General features: G+C 36.9%; 1 long non-coding RNA gene across 2 annotated transcripts in view; it reads right to left on the bottom strand.

The window, feature by feature from the left end:
* Window positions 1-10,533: 10,533 nt before the first annotated feature.
* LOC144652009 (uncharacterized) overlaps window positions 10,534-21,690 on the bottom strand; it is a 60,706-nt gene continuing 49,549 nt past the window's right edge. Inside the window, exons 4-5 of one of the 2 annotated variants that reach the window (XR_013570416.1) lie at window positions 11,318-11,571; window positions 10,534-11,183 (exon numbers count right to left, since the gene is read on the bottom strand). This is a non-coding gene — a long non-coding RNA (uncharacterized LOC144652009). Of the gene's footprint in view, window positions 11,184-11,317; window positions 11,575-21,690 lie in introns of both variants that reach the window. The other variant, XR_013570415.1, reaches the window with a different exon arrangement.

The raw sequence follows: 21,690 nt of genomic DNA, 5'->3' as shown, positions 1-21,690 counted from the left end.
CTTCAACAGACTGACGATGCTTTTGTTTTTATGCCGTTTTTTTTTAGAAAGGTTTCTATAATATTGCTTGATGATTACACGAAGGCAACGTTTAAGCATTATGTTATATAATGAAATACAGCTATTTCGAGAAACGTCGGAAAAAAGCACAAAACTGCACAAGCCAATCCCTAAAGGTAGTATGGGTAGACGTATTGAGCTACTGCACGTGTTGAATACTAATGAGATATAACAACAAAATAAGCGCAATTTTCAGGTTTTCTTTCTTTTCAGACATGTAGAAACAAGGTACGTTTAGACCCTCTGAAGTTCAGAAGAATTTTTCCTCACTCAAAGACATGCGACAGTAAAAGTAAAGCTACAGATATAGGCCTCCTGAGAAGAAAAACAAATTCTTCACGTGCGCAAAAAACAAACTTGTAAATTTCCTCTAGGCCAATATGCAAAATTCCAGTGAATACCCAGACCACCTTTCGGTCTTGTCGCGTGCACTTTGATGTTTTTTTTCCGACAACCTTTCTCGAATTAGCTGTATACATTTATCACATAAGTGCAAGGCTACAATGCGTGCAATTTTTAAGGTCAAATTCGTCGATCCGCAAACCTATTCACCCCTTCCAATAGGTATATATATGTACGCCATAACACATACATGTAAATATACTTATGTCGTCATTGCATAGGTTACTTGCATGGAATCGTCGTTCCTTTTTTTACAGTAACTGGAATTGTATGATATTCTGAATACGTTACATTTTTCTACGGCAGTATGGGAATGAAGATATACTTTACTATAGTGGTATGCTTTATCTACAAATCTTATACAAAAATTGAAATTAATTTTTAACTTTTTAAAAACAGTCGTATTGGAAATTAATTTTTAAGCCTCTGTTAACCCTAACAGAAGAAAATTAACTGTTACAGCCACCACCCCATTGAGATCCTAACTGCACCACAAATATGCTTTTCATACTCTTCTTTTCATGTAACGGCTCCTAGATACAAGATGTTGAACAGTATACCAGTACTGTTGTTGTTAAATGAGTAAAATTTCGGTAAAAATCGTGGTACAAATGTTGTTAGAAAAGGGTAATTATACCAAGTCAGAGTAGGCCCAATGGGAGTTAAATTTTACAATCAAAACGATTGTATTTTGACTTAATCACTAGTGCTGGGTATGAGTGAATTAACTAAGGTGTATTTTTTTGGAAACCACAATGATATCGAGTTGAGTTTATATCGGTAGCCTTTTAAGGGTACCAATTCATTTACTAAAAATATTATCTAAAAATAACATACAGCCTTAGGGAAAAAATTACTTTTCTCCAAGTTTTGAATATCAGAATTAAATAAGGATTTATCATGTGTTTAAAAAGAAACATTGTAGTTAGCCGCAAGAAAACTGTTCCCTGTGATAATGGTTAGCAAAAACATATATGCCGTCAGAGTCTAGCTTTCGAGCATAGCAGAGCTAGTATAGAAAGGTTTATTTTTGTCGGTGTAACTGAAAAAACCGTAAACTTAACAAGTCGGTTCCGAAACAAACAAAAACACGTGCTATGAAAAAAGCAGTTGAAATATCGACAAACTGTTAAAGCGAAGCAAAATAAAATAAATTGAAAAACTGATTTTGCTTTATTTTCTTCCTCGTTGACAGTGACTCTTTCCGATAATGAGAAAAACAAATAAAAAACAGCGTAGGTAGAATGGGTTCCTTCCTCAACTATAGAGATAAATAACAATATATAAGCAAAATAAAGTTAATAGACGAATGCTATCTTGGTTTTAAAGTCGAAGTGATTTTTTGCGAGTTGGAAGGTTGGAAAATAAAAAAAATAAAGAGTAGAACGATATATGCATATCCAAAAATTAACGGTCATCGGAAATGTGGGCTGGTGACGTAATTTATAGTGGCAAGACCTATTTAAAATAGCTAAATGTGTTGGATCTAAACACACAATCACACACACAAAACGTATTTTTAGATACTGCAATCTGAAGTTTGCAATATTATTTATTACCTACATTAAAAGTGTTAAGCCATGGAATCAGGTAAATAATCAATGGTTATTCTCCTAAAGTTTCACTTTATGATAACAATAACAATTGAACGTAGTTCTGATCAATGCATGTCTTATCGACGCTTCGAAGTGCGGAATATTACAGATTAAAAACGTAATGCAGCCTGTGCAGCGTTATTTCGGCATTGAAATTCCCCAGACAGATATGATAAAAAGCTTGGGAAAGTAAGATATGAATTAACACTTCTAAACAACTAATTTAAACTTTAAATTTAAGACTTTATTTTTACTTTGTGATAAAGACCTCAATCCCTCTTCATCTCAGATTGTTCAGGTGCGTGATGGATGCATTAAAAGTTTCCCATTTTAGATCAAGTGCGAAACAATACATATGTGTAGGCGGCATTAGCTGTAACTGTGTATAAACAAAATCAAAAAGAAACATAATTCAAGTCTAACCAACAGGCTAAAAAATAAAAATAAAAACTTTTGACCATGTACAGGCACATATTCAAATTGACCAGATTTTACTTTCTCGTTAATATTTCTTTTGATCCACTGTTCAAAGTGGCGTGACATTTTGTACAATCTCTACTGTACGGAAGAAATATCGATACCAGATTGTACCCCGCAATTTAGCGTGCGGGCGAGAGAACTACATGCAACTGAATGGATTACAAAATTCGTAGTTTTTTTTTAAAAAAAATAATCTGAAATAATGAAAAGGCACTCACGTATGAGTCCCTTAACGATTATTTGCATACACTCAACTATTTGAAGCAATTTTTCCTGTTGTTAATGAATGTGCTTTCTATGCAATCTTATTGGCCGATTTATAAATAACTGATCTTGCTATTGCCAAATAAAATCTTTTCATCTTTCCAGATTATCTGAATTGAAAATCACGTTGAAATCTCGTTAGGTCCGGCCAAGAAATAAAATCATATTTTTGTTTGGAAAAAAAATCTGAAAACAAAACAGACTTAGCCAATACCTTTACCGACAACTGAACAGGGCCAAGTAACGAAACTCACACCTTGTATATTTAACTCTTCATATTTATTTCCTTTAATTTTTTTTAAAAAATTATGGAACATCAAGACAATATTTTTCTCCTAGTTGACAATTTCCTATATTGTATTCACTAGAAACTGAAATCACTCGTGAAAACAAATCTGATAACATGCATTCAGTTTCTAATCAACATCAAGTATTAAAGGCCTCGAGGTCAAAGTACTTCATCCACGATTCAGCAATCGTTTGAGCTTCAGACTCGCCGTTTTCATAATTTTCCCAAGAATATTGCTTCGCCATACTTGTGCTTTTGACAGGAAGAATGGTTTGACCATTAAGTATTTTCGTAGTTGTCGTGTCAGGCGGGAAAAAGTCTGGAAGTATTTTGGAACCTTTTCGACAAAACATCTCACGGCTCTTCCGTGTTCGCTCAGATTTGCTCAATCTGTGTTTGCCACGTGAGCTGTTAGTTGGCACTAAGTGATTATAGAACACTTTCTGTGTTGACGACATTTCTATGTCTTTTAAGTCTTCTTTTCCTTGAAATAGGGTGATGTCTTTCCTTCCTTTCATTTGCCGGTTGATATTCAGTCACTATAAGTGTGGTTCCTTCACTCAAACGATGTTTCGAGTATAACTACCAATACAAAATGCCCAAACCTTTACGGTAAATGTAGGAGACGCGCAGTCTAATACGACCTTGATCACAAACTATCTATATTAATTTTTCCTATTTGATTCTGCTTGTATTTAAACATGCAGTGATTCGATCTTATTGGCCGAAAGTGAGAAAACGTAAATGTATCTATACGTAAATTAGCATAACGTTACGTATTTCGTGCTGTTTCTTTACGTTCACTCGAGAAAATGGAATTGACAGTATGCGGCCATCTTGGCATCTAAAATGAACCAATGACCACTCAGCCACTTGAGTTTTAAGTGCAAACTCTGTAATGGGTGGTATAGATTTTAATATCTTCCTAGAAGTGCTACTTCCAAGAGAAATCACGACTTTCAATATTGAACACTATACATAATTGCTTCACCTTATCTTACATTACTGAGATGTATTATCGAGAATGCTTTTGATAGCTTTGTCTTCGCTCACAGCATGAAGCCTTGCATGATAAACTTTGGACGTGACTTCACGAAAAAGCTGTTTTTATTGTCTTTAAAAGTTGTTCTTCATAAGCTTCTATAGATTTCTTTTTAATGAACTAAAGAAACAGGATCTATTGTTTCAACCCAATCAATAAGAGCTTTAGCCATCTGTGGTCTAAATAGCTCTGTGGGCGTTAAATAAAGAAAAACGCAAGAGTACCCATATCAACCGGTTTACGAAATAATTTGCGTGACTTCTACCAATTTTTCAAAAGCAGATGGTCCTCTCGAATCTGCCACCTTTATTGGAAACCGAATTAAAAATTTCTAGTTTTTACAGAGATAGTGTGCTGGTTTTAACCCTTCATTCTGATATAACTGTGAAAACTGGCCATAAGAAGTAAAAAGAACATCAGAAAATTATTAAATATTTGAGGCTAACGTATTATTATTTTAATTTTTTATTTCGGAAAAGTACTCAAAAGTTAAATTATTGTATATTCATAATACAGAAGAAAGGTTTCATCAAATACTTCTTGGACTCGTTCTTATAACTACACCCTAAAAATAAACAAGGCTGGAGAGAACCAAATCACATAACTGGATTATGCGATCAGGATCAAAAGCAAAATTGAAATTGACGACTATGGGATAACTGATGCAAAAAAGAAGTCGTTTAAAGTGAGTTTAAAGTATTATTCAGTTAACATGTGGATAGCCGAGTCCACATTTCATGGCAACCCAAAATAATCATGTGATTCTCTAACCCGAAAGCGAACAAAACAAATAATAATCACCGTGGAGCTGTCGTCCATGTGTAGCCTATTTCGGATATGGAAGGTTGCGCGGTGGCCTAATGGTTAGCGCGTGGGACTCCGGAGCGAACGTTCCGGGTTCGGGCACTGGCCGGGGTCACTGTGTTGTGTTTTTGGGCGAGACATTTAACTCTCATAGTGCCTCTCTCCACTCAGGGGTATAAATGGGTACCGGCGAAATAATGCTGGGGGGTACCCTGCGATGGACTAGCATCCCATCCAGGGGGGGGGGGGGGAGTAGAAATACTAGCTGCTTAATGCTAAAGAAACCGGGATAAGGTCCGGTAGTAAGCGCCACTTTGGCTCGAAGTTGTCCTTTATAGACATGAATGACAGTTCCGCCATGTTGAAAGTTGGCAGTTCATGCCATGTTGATGCGCTCGCAACGTAGGTGGTGCGGGCACGTGTGCCGTATGTCGGATGAGCATCTCCCGAAGAGAAGAGGCTGCTCTATGGCGAGTTGAAAGAAGGCAAGCGCTCTCGTGTTGGCCAACGCAAGTGTTACAAGAACACCCTCAAGGCCTCCATGAAATGCAGCTGTATTCATTGCAATACCTTGGAGTATGCGCACAAGACCAGTCAAGCTAGCGCACCTCTGTGTCTTCAGTTATTTTCGTCTCTGTACACTAGACGTAAGTTTATTTCTTAAAATGATGTGAAAACTATGCAGTTCCAAGCAACAAATAGAATTGTTATATAAAAATATTGAAGATCCGATACCAGGATTCATTGTAAGAAGATAAAGAGCGTTCTCTGGTAAACTATTTTAAAAAATTATGAGCTTTTGACAGCCAGACTGCTGTCTTCGACGGATAAAAATGAAGTGATAAAATGGACCTAAAAATTTGAATATGACTAGCGAATCGCATAAATTAAAAAGTTAAAAATATGTGTAAAAGAATGTTAAAAGGAATGCTAAAAGTGTATAAATTACTGTTTGTTTAAAAGAATGTTATATTGTCCTGGCAGAGGGCACGAATTGTTGTCGGCCTCGACCGTTTTTGCCGTGTGCCACGATTCAAGTGTCTTTCTAATGCGATTGTTGCCCTTGTCAATTATCTCCGCGTTTTCAAAGTCGATGGCGTGATCAAGAGTCCAGGCATGTTTTGCTACATTGGAGCCTTTAGCGCATTGTTTAGTATTCCTGATATTTTCTTTTCGCCGTGTGCTAAACGATCTTTTTGTCTCGCCGATGTAACTCCAGGGACAAGACACACAAGGGATTTTGTAAACAACATTGCACTGGTCGTCGACCCGACGTCGAAACTTGGTTACTCGGATATCGTGACTTTTGAGAATTCTTGTAAGAGGTTCGGTAATGCCTTTGATGTAAGGAAGGACCGCGAAACTCTGGCTATTCATTGGATCAGCCCAACTGAAGAACATAGGCGTACGGGCAATTTTTTGCCAGGGGGGGCGGTGAACCATTTGCCCAAAAAATTATCTCAAGTTGCCAAATTTTTACGAAAAAGTCGAGAAGAAACTAGGTTCCTGCGATGCACTAATATAAGCTACCATAGGCCTACATATGAAGAGAAAAACTCGTGAGTTCTTGATTGAATTTTCATTGAGCTTTACTAAAATTCGTCTTTTTGATGTGTTTTTGAGCCTTTCGGGCGGCCGACCCAACGTGGTGTATGCGACAGCTTGTGTATATAGAAAAATGTATGGGGAAATCACGGGTTCTCTAAAATCGGGTAAATAAATATATATTTTGAAAAAAGTTTACCTACCTCAAATGTGTCGTTACTTGTGTCTTGTCCGAATTTGGAGTCATTCCGACGCATTTAGCGGTTATTCGAAGTCGTTGTCTCCCCTTCTTTTAGTAGGAGAGACACCTCGTCGGTGACTCATTCGGAGGAGCACTGAGGTAAGTAAACTTTATCAAAATATATTAACCGTCCGTGTTTCCCATACTTTCTCTTCACCTCGCACACCTTGTTCCGCCACTCAAAACCATCAAAGACATTTGAGCTTGGGAAGCCTGTGCTAAAGCTATCTGCCATTTCGCGGCCGAAGATTTCATGATACGATCTTTTCTTGTTGACTAAGATTTGGCATATGCCCTTTCAATGTTAATAAGTGCGATGTTACTGACACGTTACCCCATGGTGCTGTTGAGGTATGTTTTTAATCCGCCCAATGCACACAATGATCTTTCTGCAGAACACGATGTAGCAAGTATCATGCACTGCGAGGATATGTACCACATAAGAAAACTTTGGAGACATATCAAATAGAACATTCTCGTGCATTGTCTCCAGCATTTCTGAAACAGTCATGTAGCCTAATCCGCGCAAACGACGAAAACTCGCGTACATTTTCTGCTCGGCTTTCAGAATCTCGCCGTCGATTTTTTAAAATTTAGCAACGCGGGGAAGCTTTCTTTATCAGGGTCGTGTTTTACCGTGACATATTTCCCAATGAGTGACCATCATTGTGTCCATTGGTTAGTTATAAACGTTTAGAAGGAAGTTCAACTGCTGGCTTCCACGAAAGAACGCTCTTGCTTCTAACTTCCTTCATTTTAAATTCCTATCCACTCTCTGTGTTCTTCTCTCGTCTCACTTGTGGTGGCCGCCGGTTTGCGTCCTACCGGACGCGCCTTCGTGATCTTGGGTAACTTTTAGTATCTGTCTCACTTGTCAAGAAAAAAACACGCCGACTTCAGGTAAAAAGAAAATTACCGAAAAAAAAAAAAACTACTTTAAAAACTGGCTTTGCCTTTCTTTCTGCCCAAAAAATCTAGTTCCCAAAATTTGGGGGGGCTGCAGCCCCCCCACCCCCCCGGCCCGTCGCCTATGCTGAAGAACATCCCAACATTCTTCAGTGAAGGTGTTGGGGGGTTCGAAGATTTCTTTCTTATGATATCAGCTGTGACTTTTGGTGGGTAGCCATTAGATTGTAACGCGATGCTAATGCGATCAATTTCACGGGCTTTTCCAGATTCCGAGTTTGGTAGTTTTAGAGCTCTATGCAAAAGTGTCGCTGCAGTGCTAATTTTGTCTCTCTGTCATGATGTGAGTTATCGTTCTCCGTGTGTGGGCCGTCGTTGCTGCGTAAGGTCGAGGTGACAACTGGCCTGCTTGGTGGGATGGGTCGGAGTTCGGATGCTTCCTTCCATGATTCCTACTCTTCGACCGCCCCTTGGCCCGTCTTGGCCAGTGTCATTCCTCGACCTTTTTCTCGCTGCTATGTTCTCCCCACCCGAGCCACTCTATCCCAATACACTGCAGCCACTTTTGCATAGCTCTAACTACAAACTCGTCTGACCGTGATTGTCTGTCTCTGCTATCACGTCAGCTATCTTCGCCCAATTCACCTGAGAACGGGGCGGGCTCAATGATGCCAGAGTTTCCGGTCCTTCCTTACATCAGGCACACCTCTACAAGAATTCTCAAAAGTCACGAATCCGAGTAAATCACGTCGGGTCGACGACCAGTGAATGTTGTTTACAAATCCCGCGTCTTCCCTGGAGTTACATCGGCGAGACAAATCGTTTAGCACACGGCGAAAAGAACATATCAGGAATACTAAACAATGCGCTAAAGGCTCCAATGTAGCAAAACATGCCTGGACTCTTGATCACGCCATCGACTTTGAAAACGCGGAGATAATTGACAAGGGCAACAATCGCATTAGAAAGACACTTGAATCGTGGCACACGGCAAAAACGGTCGAGGCCGACAACAATTCGTGCCCTCTGCCAGGACAATATAACATTCTTTTAAACAAACAGTAATTTATACACTTTTAGCATTCCTTTTAACATTCTTTTACACATATTTTTAACTTTTTAATTTATGCGATTCGCTAGTCATATTCAAATTTTTAGGTCCATTTTATCACTTCATTTTTATCCGTCGAAGACAGCAGTCTGGCTGTCGAAAGCTCATAATTTTTTAAAATAGTTTACCAGAGAACGCTTTTTATCTTCTTAGAATTGTTATAATTCCAATATGGCATGGATTTTGAGAAAAAAAGAATCTGATAAGAATTACTTACAGCATGTGCATGCTGCAACTTCTATACAAAAATAATCATACAGCTTCCATACTTAGATTTCTCAGTTCCAAGCTGGAAATTATGTTAATTTTTCTTGGAGATTATTACCTAAGTTTCTTTGAATGTTTTGATGTTCCGTCAAGCCACTACCATAGACCTCGAGGCTAAAGTACGCCACCCACGATTCAGCCTTCGTTTCCATTTTAGACTGCCTGTACGCGCTTTGTCGTTTTTCCTCGAAAACTCCCTCGACCCGCTAATCCATTTGAGGCGAACAATGATTCGATGACTTAAGGTTTCCTTCTTCTGGATTTGTGTATCATGCAGAAAAATGCGACAAAAAAAATCTCGGCTATTTCGTGTCCGCTCTTGCTTAATCTGCGATTGTCATGAAAGCTTTTAAATGAAAACATATGGCCATCGACGACTTTTTGTCGGATAAATTTTTAGGTCTAGTCTTCCATTGTGTTTAAAATGAAATCAAAAAAAAATGTCCTCTATCTGAACTGGCGTGTGAAAAGTTCTCTATTTTATATAATTTTCCTCGATCTTTTGATCTTTTAATTGAACTTTGCAAGACCGCTTGAAAAAATAAACTCTCTGGATCTGTTGAATTATATTCCTCAAAAGAATCACGATCACTAAAATAAAGAAAATCCAATTTTTCGGTTCTGCCTCTAAGGAGGTATATTCGATTTTTACTGACAAGCGCGCTTATGATGATCGTTTCTGTGAGATTTTCATATTTGCTTCATATTAATGATAAGGAAATCACGTATCAAAATCTGATGTCCTGATGATTATTTGCATGCACTACTACTTTTTGAAGCAGTATATTTCTGTTATTATGAACATTCTTGTGGTGCAATCCTATAGGGCGAAATTAAATAACTAATATTGCTTTTGCCCAAAAAAGGTATTTTATCTATTTAGATACACGATTGTCTGTAAAATTTTTCTAAAAATCTGTGTAGTTCCGGCCAAGAAATAAATTGTTTTCAATACACTCTTGTTTTTTTAGGAAAAAAAAAATACTATAATTAATTAGCAGAGACGTGTTCAGTACTGAAATAACAGCATGGACATGCAAGCTAGAAAATTTATGCAGCCTAGTATGAACCTTATAAACTGTATTATAATTCTTCTTCACGATTAACGCACATTGCTTGAATGTTTTGATGCTGAGAGAAAACCATGTGCTCGTCTATCAGTCACCAGCTGACGATGTTGTTTCGGTATAGCATAGTACACTCAGTTCCTAAAAATCATCACGTATTGCAGGCCTCGATCGAGACCAAAGTACTTCATCCACGATTCAAAGATGGCTTGAGCTTCAGAATGTCCGTTTTCGTCAATTTCCCAGGAATACTGCTTCGCTAGGCGGTCAATCCTTTTGGTTGAAAGACTGACTTGATGATTAAAGATTTCCTTTTTTTGTTTGTCAGGCGGAAAAAAATCGGGCAGTATTTTGGAACCTTTTCGACAAAATATCTCCTGGCTCTGTCGTGTTCGTTCAGATTTGCTCAATCTCCGTTTTTTACGCGAGCTGTTACACGATACTATAATGTCCATGCTGTCTTTTTTATACTTCTGGTCTTCTGGTCGTTGATCTTTCCCCGTGGGTTTGGTTGTCGGCAGCTAGTTCCTATTTTTTATTATCTTCTGCTCGGCGCGGTTTAATTAAAGTGATGTTTCAGAACTATAAATAGAAACAGCATCATGCCTTGAAATTGACAGCAAACCGTAGTGGCGTTCATACTCGGCAAACGTACGCACAAAGGAAAACAATTAGCGAGTGGGTCTATTTATATATTTTCATCTTAGATGTTGCTTGCATTTGAACAGAGAGTGGTTAAAATTAAATACATCTATTGGCGAAAAGTTAAAATATGTCAATGTCAACATTTTAGCATAACCGTAGTTTGACGCTGCTTTATCTTGTCTTTTCACGTTGTTGAAATAATAAAATCGAACGGATTGCATCCACCTTGACACAGAATTTACCAATGGACACACGTAAGATTAATATCACGATGACAACACGAATAAGCGCAATCGTCAATTTACTATTATAGGTAGATATCGTCTTTGTATACCACCATGTTTCATTCACTTTATTGTCAAAAGAAATGTAGGGTAACACGTCGTTCTCGTCGTCCTCGTCGTCATCATCATCATTATCATCATCGTCATCATCATCAATATCACCATCATCACAACATCATCGCTATATTTAAAAACATATGAACACTTGTTACTTTTATCATGCCAGAGAACCAGATCTGAGGTTACTTCATATAGCCGATTGCATTAAAATAGACTTGCTTGAATGACTAGAGAATTCTCACCGAAAAAGCTTACCTAAATCTGTTGTTCAGGCACGAAGAAGAATATTGGCATCTTTGCTTTAAATAACGGTACTCGATAGTGATAGTCAGGTGATGAAAGTGAGCCAAGTATTTCAGTTAAGTTTGGCTAGCTAGTAAACAAATGCATGTGCATTCGTACTGCTTTGGTCTAATGGGTCCACTGTGTTGGGCTTTGGAACAAGAGGTGCGACGTTGATATCTGGCCGGGGTCTTTGTGTTGCGCAATATAAACGAGATATTTAGCATCTTCTCTATTCTGGAATAAATGGATACCAGCAAAGTGTTAGGGTTGGGGCCCTGGCTGGAATCATTGTTTGATTACTAGGCGATACACGTAAGTCTCAAACTGGTATGCATATCTAGGTTTGATAATTAATGTCAACGAAATTATCCTCGCAAACTGTTTTTGAACTTGTGGAAGTGTACTGTTAAACTATGGTTGAAACTATAAACATGACCGTTATAGTTTGACTTGATGGACTCGTGCACAGAGAAATACTGAATGTGAACTGCATGTTTAAAAAACTGTAACGAAGCTTGTAGTTTTATATTAAATACTAAAATGAAATAGAAATTATATTTGGCTAATTTTAAAAGGAGCTTTTCGAAGCTTTAATCATAATATTTATTTAAAAAATAACGGTAATAACATCAGAATACATTATTAGTGAAATCGTTGCTTGTATTTATAACAACAGCGCTCCGACTCAAGCCAATCAAATTGTCTAGTTGCCCTCACCGTCTGCCAGTAGCTACTACTGAGAGAGACATGGAACATGAACCAAAACTGATACTTTTGTACTTTGAGGTTCGCTGATAAAACGCAGTTTAAGGATTTGTCAGGTTACATCGTGATAAGTTTTAGTTTTTATTTTATCATGAAGTGAAGCACTAAGATTTTGAACATACAATGAACAGTGCCTTGTTTACTCACTTTTAATAAATATTTTTCAAATACAAAAGGTAAATCAAAATAATTGTATTTTATGATTATTTACATAATTGCAGGCAAATGGATATGGCGTAATCAACACAACCAACTAATTTTTGTTTTGAAAAAAAATAGGAGCATTTCTTAAACTGAAAATATCTTCCAGAAGCGATTTAGAATTGTAATTATGGTGCCATTAGAACAACAAAGAATTTTCATATTTCACAAAAAATAGAAATATAATTGTATTTATGCAAGACATCTCATAAAACGCAATGTTTCAGCGAAGAATCACGTCTCACGGGCCTCGAAGCCAAAGTACATCATCCACGATTCAGCGATCGTTTGAGCTTCAGACTCTCCGTTTTCTTCATTTTCCCAGGAGTACTGTTTCACTATGTTAATTCTTTTCACAACAGGAAGAATTGTTTGATGGTTTAATGTTTTCCTCTTTGGCGTGTCAGGCGGGAAAAAATCTGGAAGTATTTTGGAACCTTTGCGCCAAAACATCTCCGCTCGGCTCTTTCGCGTGGGCTCTATTGTTAATCTACGTTTGTCACGAGCGATGTTAGATGACACCATATGGGTTCGGAAGACTTTCTTTGATGAAGATTTCTCCATGATTTAAAGTGAACTTTTCAGAGTTACTTGCCCCTCGGAAACAAGTCGAGATGCAAACTGGTTTTTCTTCTATAGCATGAATCTTCTTTGTATAGTTGTGAGTTGTTCTGAGCTCGATGATTGTAAATCTTTCTAAGAACCAGATATCTTGATAACAACTTGAATAAATAGTAAGTTGATGAACACAGTCAGGTGAAAAGCAAAACTGAGCGTGGCCCTACATAAATTCATCTAAAAAGCTTGTTGTTTTTGAAACAGTGTAAGACAGATATCAGTCACTTTAATCAGACTGACATTACCCCAAAGGCAGAAGACGTCAATGAAATATTAGCATAAGCATTTAATATGATGTTTGATATCGGCATCTTTTGTAACAATGGGCTTGCAGGAATAACAATCACAGACATCTTTTACCTGAAAAATGTAAACACCGAACCCTACACAACAGCGCAACACGCATTCTCTTTAGTCGACAACCCTGGATATTTTTGCTATACAAATGTTGTTTTCGAGGAATAAGCTAAAAAGATATTTAGCATTTTACTGCATCTTTTTTTTTTCGTTGTCATTCTAGAAAAAAGTCAGAACATTTAAGTTATTTTTATTTTTGCTAACCTTTTTTTATAACCTAAGTTGGATTTGTTTTTATCTCATATAAGTACTAGTTTTAGTAAGAATGAAATATCCTAATGTGGCCGAAGTCATTTGCATTTATTTCTGCTAACACTGATTCGGTGATTAAAAGAACAACACCATTTTACCTTTGAGAACGTGACTAGAATTTATAATAAGATAGTCCTTGATTGAACATCTGCGCCTCAAACGCAAACATCAATATTGACAAGTTTAGCAACCGAGACACCAAGAAGGATGTTCACAACATATAATTTCCGATTGATTTGTTTCGGCCTAATATTTCAAGGTCACAAACAGTTTTACCATTTATGGTGATATAATTTTATCTCGAGGGGGTAATACTAATAGCATCGCAGAAAGAAGCATAGTCTACGACCAAAAATAGAACATATTATTTCGCGAGCATCCATTTGCCAAAAGAATATTATTAACCTAAAAGTTACTGCCTCTGAAACACGCGTTGATAACCAAAGCCGAGTTTTTTTAAAAAAACAATGCTTTTTATAATCTGTACAAAAACTAAATGCGTAGTAACGCAACCAACGAACTTGACACAACAAATAGGTGTCCAATAGCGAGCGGATGCGAACGCGTTGGTGCATTTATTTTTGAAATCCTTATGGAAATGATGGCGGAATGCTAAAAAGAATAATAATAAACTGGCATCAACATTTTATTTCGCGTGAAGCACTTCTGTTAAAAGTAATGCATTTTGCTGAAACTCAAAGTTGAATTTTTTCCGATGCGAAGGATACAAAAAAGTGGCAAAGTATTGGGCTTAACGTGTTTTCTGAGGCTAGGAAATAGCAGTACGACAATCAGTGCGGACCGGTGAGAAAACACATCTTCGCTTACCGAAATTTATGCGAAAGTGAAGCGCGCTCACTGATTGGTTAATTCCGAATTTCACGATTTGCCCGCCCCCATGGGTGCACTCTGACGTCACTGGTTTGTTTTCGAGGTCTTGTTGCTTCACTGGTCACTCACACTCTCATTCGGGGAACAAGTAACAGTTGATAACGATTTAAAGACTGTGTCACGATTCTACCTTTAAGAATGGCCATCAATTTACAAACCTAACAGTAAGAACATTTCAAAAACACAGCAAATTCTAAAGAAGAAGCATACCAAAATAAAAGATTAACAAATCTCCATAGAGATCTCCAAATCGACTCACAATCACAATCATTCACCCATCAACTGCTTCAGTGAAAAAAACATGCATGAAGATTTCTCGAAATCGATAAATATTTGCGAGAGAGAGGTATACAAAAAGCGATGGTACAAAGAAAACGAAAACTGAACGTGGCCATCAGAAACAACCTAGCCAAGAGACTTTGACGAACAAAGATTTCATAATCTTCTACCACAAAATTAGGTCTCCGAACGTGAACTCTAATTTTCGAGAAGTTGTGGTCAACGCTTAGGCCCTCTCTGTGCGTCGGCTCTCTCTCCTCCTCTCCTTCTCCTCTCCCCTTTCTTCTTTTCCCTCGGCCCTCCGTCTCTTGCCTCCTCGGCTGGGCTGGGCTCTCGTTGGTCGCATTTGTGTTGGTTTGGTTGTCGCCGTGTCATTTTCCCGTTTCTCAGTTTTGGGCTTTCTCCGGCAGTCCCTTTAATGTCTCCGAGACCTGATTGAGCCCGCAGTTTTTCGTTTCGATGTTGCTAAGCAACTAATCGCGCCATGATGGCGTAACAGCTTTCGGAGTACTTCTCATTACTCGCGATACTTTTGATTGGACTGACTAAACTCGGAAACCTTATATAATACGAGTGCTTCAACCAAAAGTTCGCCAAAAATGGCACTTGCTCCCCCGACTGGTCTGTTCTCGACAAATCAAGAAATCTGCATTAAACTGAAAGTTTTCAAATCACAAAATCTAAAAGAAGAATTGTTAATTGGCTGTAGAAGCTTGAATTCAACTTAGGGACAAGCAAATAAAATCTCTTCGTCAATATTTGACGGGAGAAGTCCACGTATCCTTAGATTGTCAATGTGAAAGTATCAAAATTTAAATGGAGCAGCTGAAATTAAAGTGTTACTCGGAGCAGAGCTCGTTGTTGATTCTGTGGATTATTTTGGAAAAACATTTCAACTGGAAGTAAGATATATACAAAACTGCTTTCGAAATTTAACTTAGAGTTGGGGTATTTTGATGTGTTTTGTTATGTTTATATTTAAAAAACGGGGGGGAAATAGTGAAAATAAGCAGAAATTGGAGATTATACAAAACATTAAAATGTTAGTTATATGAAAAACAACATATAAACACTTTAAAAGAAAATCAACTGATTTTTACGAAAATAGTTATTTTTAAAAATATATATTTCATACAAAACGTTCTAACTTGAACTGTTATAGGCCATTTTATTACATGAAAAGAGATACATGCAAAAAAACGAAATCAATATAGAATGTTTTCTGATCAGCGATCGCAACTTTGCGTGCAAACTGCGATGTAAGCGTGGGGCACATTGTATTATATCTACGTAAGTTGCCTCAATCGTGTTTAAATCTGTTTCTCAAGAAGCGTTCGTAACGGAGGTAATTTAGTTCCTCTTTAGGTTAATTAAGTTTTCGCAAACTGAGCACGAGGTAAACAGCACGTCCTTAAAAACAAAAATAGGTTATTCACCCACTGATCATAACATACGTAATACAAGTTTAATTAATTGCAACACACAGAAAAGTTTTCAGTATTATATGAAATATATTTACAGTTTACTTGCGGATGTGATTGCTGCTGCTGCTGCTACTACTACTACTACTTCTACAAAAACAACACAAGCAATCATGTTGCTCAGAAGAAATGGATGCAGATTAATGTGGCATTTTCCCAGAAACTCTGCCAAGTTTGTTGATCAGCAATTAAGTTTCATCATTACGTGCTTAAAGGAGCTACGTCATGGACAGCACATCTTGAAAAAATTGTCAATTTTTTTTCAAGTTTGTTGTTTGTTATTTGTCTGAATCTACCTCATTCTTGATCATTTCTGTTCACTTTTTGGTTTATTGTTACTTCTTTGTTTGTTTTTTCTACCTTAGGAAGCTCTTATTTTGAGGCCTAGGTCTCCTTAATTTTGAAAGTAATAACTTAAAATATCGTGACAAATCTCAATTAATTTCTAGACACATTGTTAGCCGAAGAACTTCAGCCAGGCAGCAATTCCTCTTTGTTTTTCAAAAATGTCTTTGTTTTCACCGAGTTTGTCAGTCTTTAGTCCAAAGCAAGCGTTTTTGCGGCAACATGTCTTTTCTTGGTATCCTGGAAAAAAATCCGGGTATGCTGTTCGCATGTGAGTGTTGCACTGACTAACCTTCCTATTAGACGCCTCAATGTCTATTCTTAACACAAAACTCCGGCGTGGTTTTTTACACATAGCCTCTTCTGCATTGTTATTCTTCTCCTTTGTTTCCCTTTCATATTCAAATCCCTGACTCAACAATAACAACGACTCATCAGTATTGTTCGGCGTTGCTTTCTCTTCGGTTACCACTTCAAAAATCGTAGGCAGGCAAGCGATTTTACCCCTGGTATTAATTTTCCCTTTATAAGCCAAAGGGTTGTCACCCAACATCGAGTTAAACCTGCACATTCTGAATCCAAGGAGACCTTTCTATCAGTTGATTCTGACCTTCCAACAAAAAAATATTTATAACGCATTGAAATGACCTACCGTATATTTATACCTCCGATTTAATCAAAATAAATGAACATGTCACCAAAACAGAACAATTTAAAAACGCATGAGGCACTGCATGTAATAAAGGTATAATGTATGGATATTGGCAATGATTTCAAAAACAATTTCACTGTTATTGATAGCTAGTTCGAGTTTAATCTCAACCTTGTTTTTTTACGTAAATTTTCCTGCCCTAGGTTAAGCTTAGCCAACTAAATCTCGCGAACCACTATTTTTGGTTGTTTTGACTACAGTTGAATGATACCAAGCGCTATGAATTGTAACCCCTGCCGTCATTTAAAGCTTGATAATAACAAACGTGGAAATCGAAGAACTGGTGTGTTTTTCTCCGCGTCGTATTCGCTTGATCTTTTATCAGTATCTTTGCATAAACACGTGATTTTAGTGGGAGAGCCCCAGCTGTTTTCATTTCATACAAACAGTTTGAGGAATTATTTTCTGATTTTAACTTCTAATAAGATTCCTTTTCTTTAGGCCGCCGACCGGGTTAAAATTAAACTAGACATGTATTTTTCCACGGAGAACTTTTTAATCGAATTAAATGTTTTTCATCCTACTCATGGCAACCTACAAATGGCAAAGAAGAATTTTGTGTTCCGATGTTGACTTACGTATTTGACATCACCGACGTATTCCAATTTCCGCTGTCGGCGGACGTTGTCCTTTCAAAGTAATCTCCATACTGTAAAACGTGAGAACTCGCACGCTAGGAAAATGTACAAAGTGAACAACAAGACATTCTTATTTTAGAAAAATAATTCAAACAATTTGGTATAATTCCTAAAGCATTCATATTGAAATTAGGAAGAAAAAAATCGGCCGTCTTTGATATTCGCCTTTTGCCCTTTTCACGCACATTTTGGATGAGGCTCAGGTTTTGATCTTTAAATTTCATGTTTACGAAGTGCTTTGTTTGTTTGGCTCTTCCTATATTGCGTTGTGTTTATTGATGTGAAATGTAGTTTATATACTTTTCTGTTAATTTACTTCATTTTCTTTTATTTTTTAGAAATTTCCTTTAATTTTTCTATTTTAGGTTTCAAAAATATTTTGATAAGATATCGTTTGTTTATTTCAAAGAAGAAGAAAAAATGAACATCAATAGTTAGACTTTCTATACCTCATCACATTACAGCTAATATATTTGCCCTCGCCTAAATTTTTCTCAGCTGCGCAGAAAGGTAAATAAAGAATAAGGCTCCAAACTCTCAATGTTCTTGAAAAAAAATATTCGTTACGTTTAGTAGTTTACCCAAGTTGTTGGAAAAACAATTATGTTTTACGTCTTTAGTCGGTATTTGTTTATCAACGGGCATGTAGCCTCAAACCATCACAGTAAGAAACCGTGACTGATATTTTCGTCAGTCTCATACTTCAGAAATCGAAAAGTACACTAACATCTTAACGTAAGCTATTAAAGAACAGCCTGGCATTCAGATGGAGAGGATGTCAAATAGAATTTGCAAATCACGAACATTAAATGTATATTTAACACGTTATACTAACGCCTTAGCAATGTCCACGCCAGTTTTCTCGCTCGCGTTCTTGCGATAAATTTTAAAAAAGTAAGACTTTTGTTTTTTAGAAATCAAAAACTTCGAGGCATAAAGGAGAGATATGGCGAAATGTTCAAGGCGTGTGAGAATGAATATCTTCCTTAAGATACACACCTTATTGCAACAACGTTGTAGAAAAAAGGAAACAGGGCAAATAGGAGTTAATAAGACTATTGAACTACATTCTGGGGCTGTAATAATTCGCGAAACAGTCAGCACTGCGCGTTAAATAACAGGCTCTGGAATGTTTTCTTCTCACAGTATAATTATGCACATTTAACATGGGTCGCCTGAGAATGATGCAAGCTATTGATAACGATTAAGCTAATTAATTTCTATTTGGCTTTTTTCAGTATTTTTTTTCCGTATGACAACAATATTGCAATTAGCTGCATATATCTCGAAATGATTTTCTCTTTTACGACTTGAAAGCAATCATAGTCTTAGAAAAACAAATACTCCATCTGAATCACGTTAGAATTGGCACGTTTTTAATAGAGAAAGTGTTAGAGATAAAACACTGTAACTGCTCTATTGTCATATAGGTTTACTGTTTCAGACAGTTGAAAAATCCGCGTATTTTGAGTCTAAAGCATCTCAGATAAAATACGGTACGGAGAAACGGTGACTAAGTATGACAAAGGAAAACTCTGTTTAGAGAACGAAAACAACACCTAAGAATTGCGCTATGGTCTCAATACATTTACATGTAAATATAAATTTTTTAATGAAAGGTTTTAAGAAATTAACTATTAAGTATAATGTAGTTTAATTTCTATCTCGAAAATTGCCGGGTTAAACCTTACACAACTAGGGACTTTAAGAACATAACTTTGTACAATTTCGTAATTTGCGGATTGAAAGACAAAACCTCATGGTTACTTGTTTACCTCACCTGTACATTTGATATATAAGTTATCTAATAAAATCAATACAATTGATACACTCTTTCACTCATTTGCTTTGAGCTTGACTGCTCTCTGATTGAAGACTTATAGTCAAAATATATCATCGCTCCAATATTCACCAGTTAATAACTTAAACGCTATAACTTTTTTCGCATGAACGGTGTATTTGCTTCGTTGTTTCCTGAAGAAATTTGAAAGATATCATATCAATACATTTATTACATTACAGTTTTTCCATTCTCGACCACCTTGGTTAAGACTTATCACCCAAAAAACTCTAGCCAAGCAGAAATTTCACTTAACTTATACTGGGTATCAGTGCTTTTTCGTTTTTCCTGCGTTTTCTTGCTTGATAGTAGAAAACAATTGTCTAGCAATGGTGAATCCATGTTCTCTGGGAAAAAGTCAGCATACGGCGTTTTAAGAAAGTAACTCCACTCATCCTGAATTTGCTGGTATGGTCGCAATGGATCAGCTTTAGGTAAATCGGGTTTAATCGGCGAAGGAACGATACACTGTGCATGTCTTTGTCTCCTTGGCTTAGACCTTTTGTTCTTTTTTAACTGAAGGGGAGACAATTCGTTCACCCCCAGCTGTTCTGCCTCAGTGTAATGCCGTTGTTCGAATTCTCCCTTTTCGTTTGCTTCATTCTCCTCGGCCATTTCAACATCTGTAGCTTCATGAATGGTGGGCAATCGACGCCAATAAGTAAGCTTAGCTGAACGGCTCGGAGAATAATCTCTGTGCCTTAAACCAGTAAATCGACACATCCTTCTTCGTTGACTGTGTCTGATGATATTTAAAAAAAAAATCCCTGAATTGCTTCAAATCAGAGAGTTTAGCTCAGCTTAGTGAGCAAAATGAACTACGTTTCTGGTTTACCAACACTATCAACAAATGAGAAAGTGCTGGAGCGTTGGTCAGTTTACTCTTCAGGCTAAAAGGTTTCTTCCTTATATAGGAAACTGGCTAGATAAAAGCGATAACGATTTTCTACACATGTAGCCGAGGCACGTTGATTAAACCTGACATGGCATGTTTCAATACTGAGATTAATATTAAATTTCCTCGCTTTCATATCAAACTAAGATAAAAGATACTAATAAGTTCAATCTTTAACTAAACAAAACGCCACGTTCTCGCACGTGAGCACGTGCATCAGAGCACATGAAGTACGAATATTAAAAAAATATGATCTATAAACCTGTGCCTGAATAGTCAGCTATAGCAAAAAATAAAAAGACCTTTTCAAAAAAAGCACAAAGATTGCAATTCCATTTTTTACACTGCTGAAAAGAACTCATTGCGGTTCTTCAGTGAATCCGAGTAAAACATCTTTGACTTATTCAATCATTGACTTACGTAAGCGATGTAAATGATTCAGAAGAAAACTGTGATAAGAATCACGAATTTGCCGCCTTGATTTGGCGAACATCACGAAAGCGTTGATTATAAGCACGAAAATAAAAAATTTCTACATAGTATTCTAAATCCACCAAAGAAAGTGTGATTGATAAAAATGAAAAACAGAAAAACATTTCAGATAGTTTTAAGAGTTTTTTAAGTGTTTATATTTTCTTATCATTTGTTATTGTTGTTGTTGCTGCTTCCAACAAAACAGGAGGATACGTGACAAAAAAAATATTTTGAGAAGTAAACTTTGATAATTTCCAAGAGTGCGTGTTTCACATATTAATTTTCAATTTCTTTTCCTTTTTGAATCAGTACTTTATCACATGTTTCATCTCAAAACTAACATAAAAGGAGGTGCGTGGCAAACAAGATGGAGAATTTTTGAATGTAGATTACAAAGGTTGAAGAATTGATCTTGATGTTGATCGCACAGTGTCAGCAGCCTTTCAAAATAATAAGAAACTGAAAGCAAAACTTGTAGAAAAGCGTCAGCAGAAATTTCGGGCGGCTTATTAAAGGAAAATCTAAGGATATATGATATCGAAGGAACAACTTCTTATTCCGCTTATCTACCAGCTTGAGGGCCTTAACTTACTCA

Source organism: Oculina patagonica, chromosome 4 (assembly GCF_052425735.1).
Source record: "Oculina patagonica isolate OP01 chromosome 4, crgOcupat, whole genome shotgun sequence".
In the NCBI taxonomy this organism is placed as follows: Eukaryota; Metazoa; Cnidaria; class Anthozoa; order Scleractinia; family Oculinidae; genus Oculina; species Oculina patagonica.
Note: the sequence above shows the minus strand (reverse complement) of the source record. Positions and strands in the feature narration are given on the sequence as shown.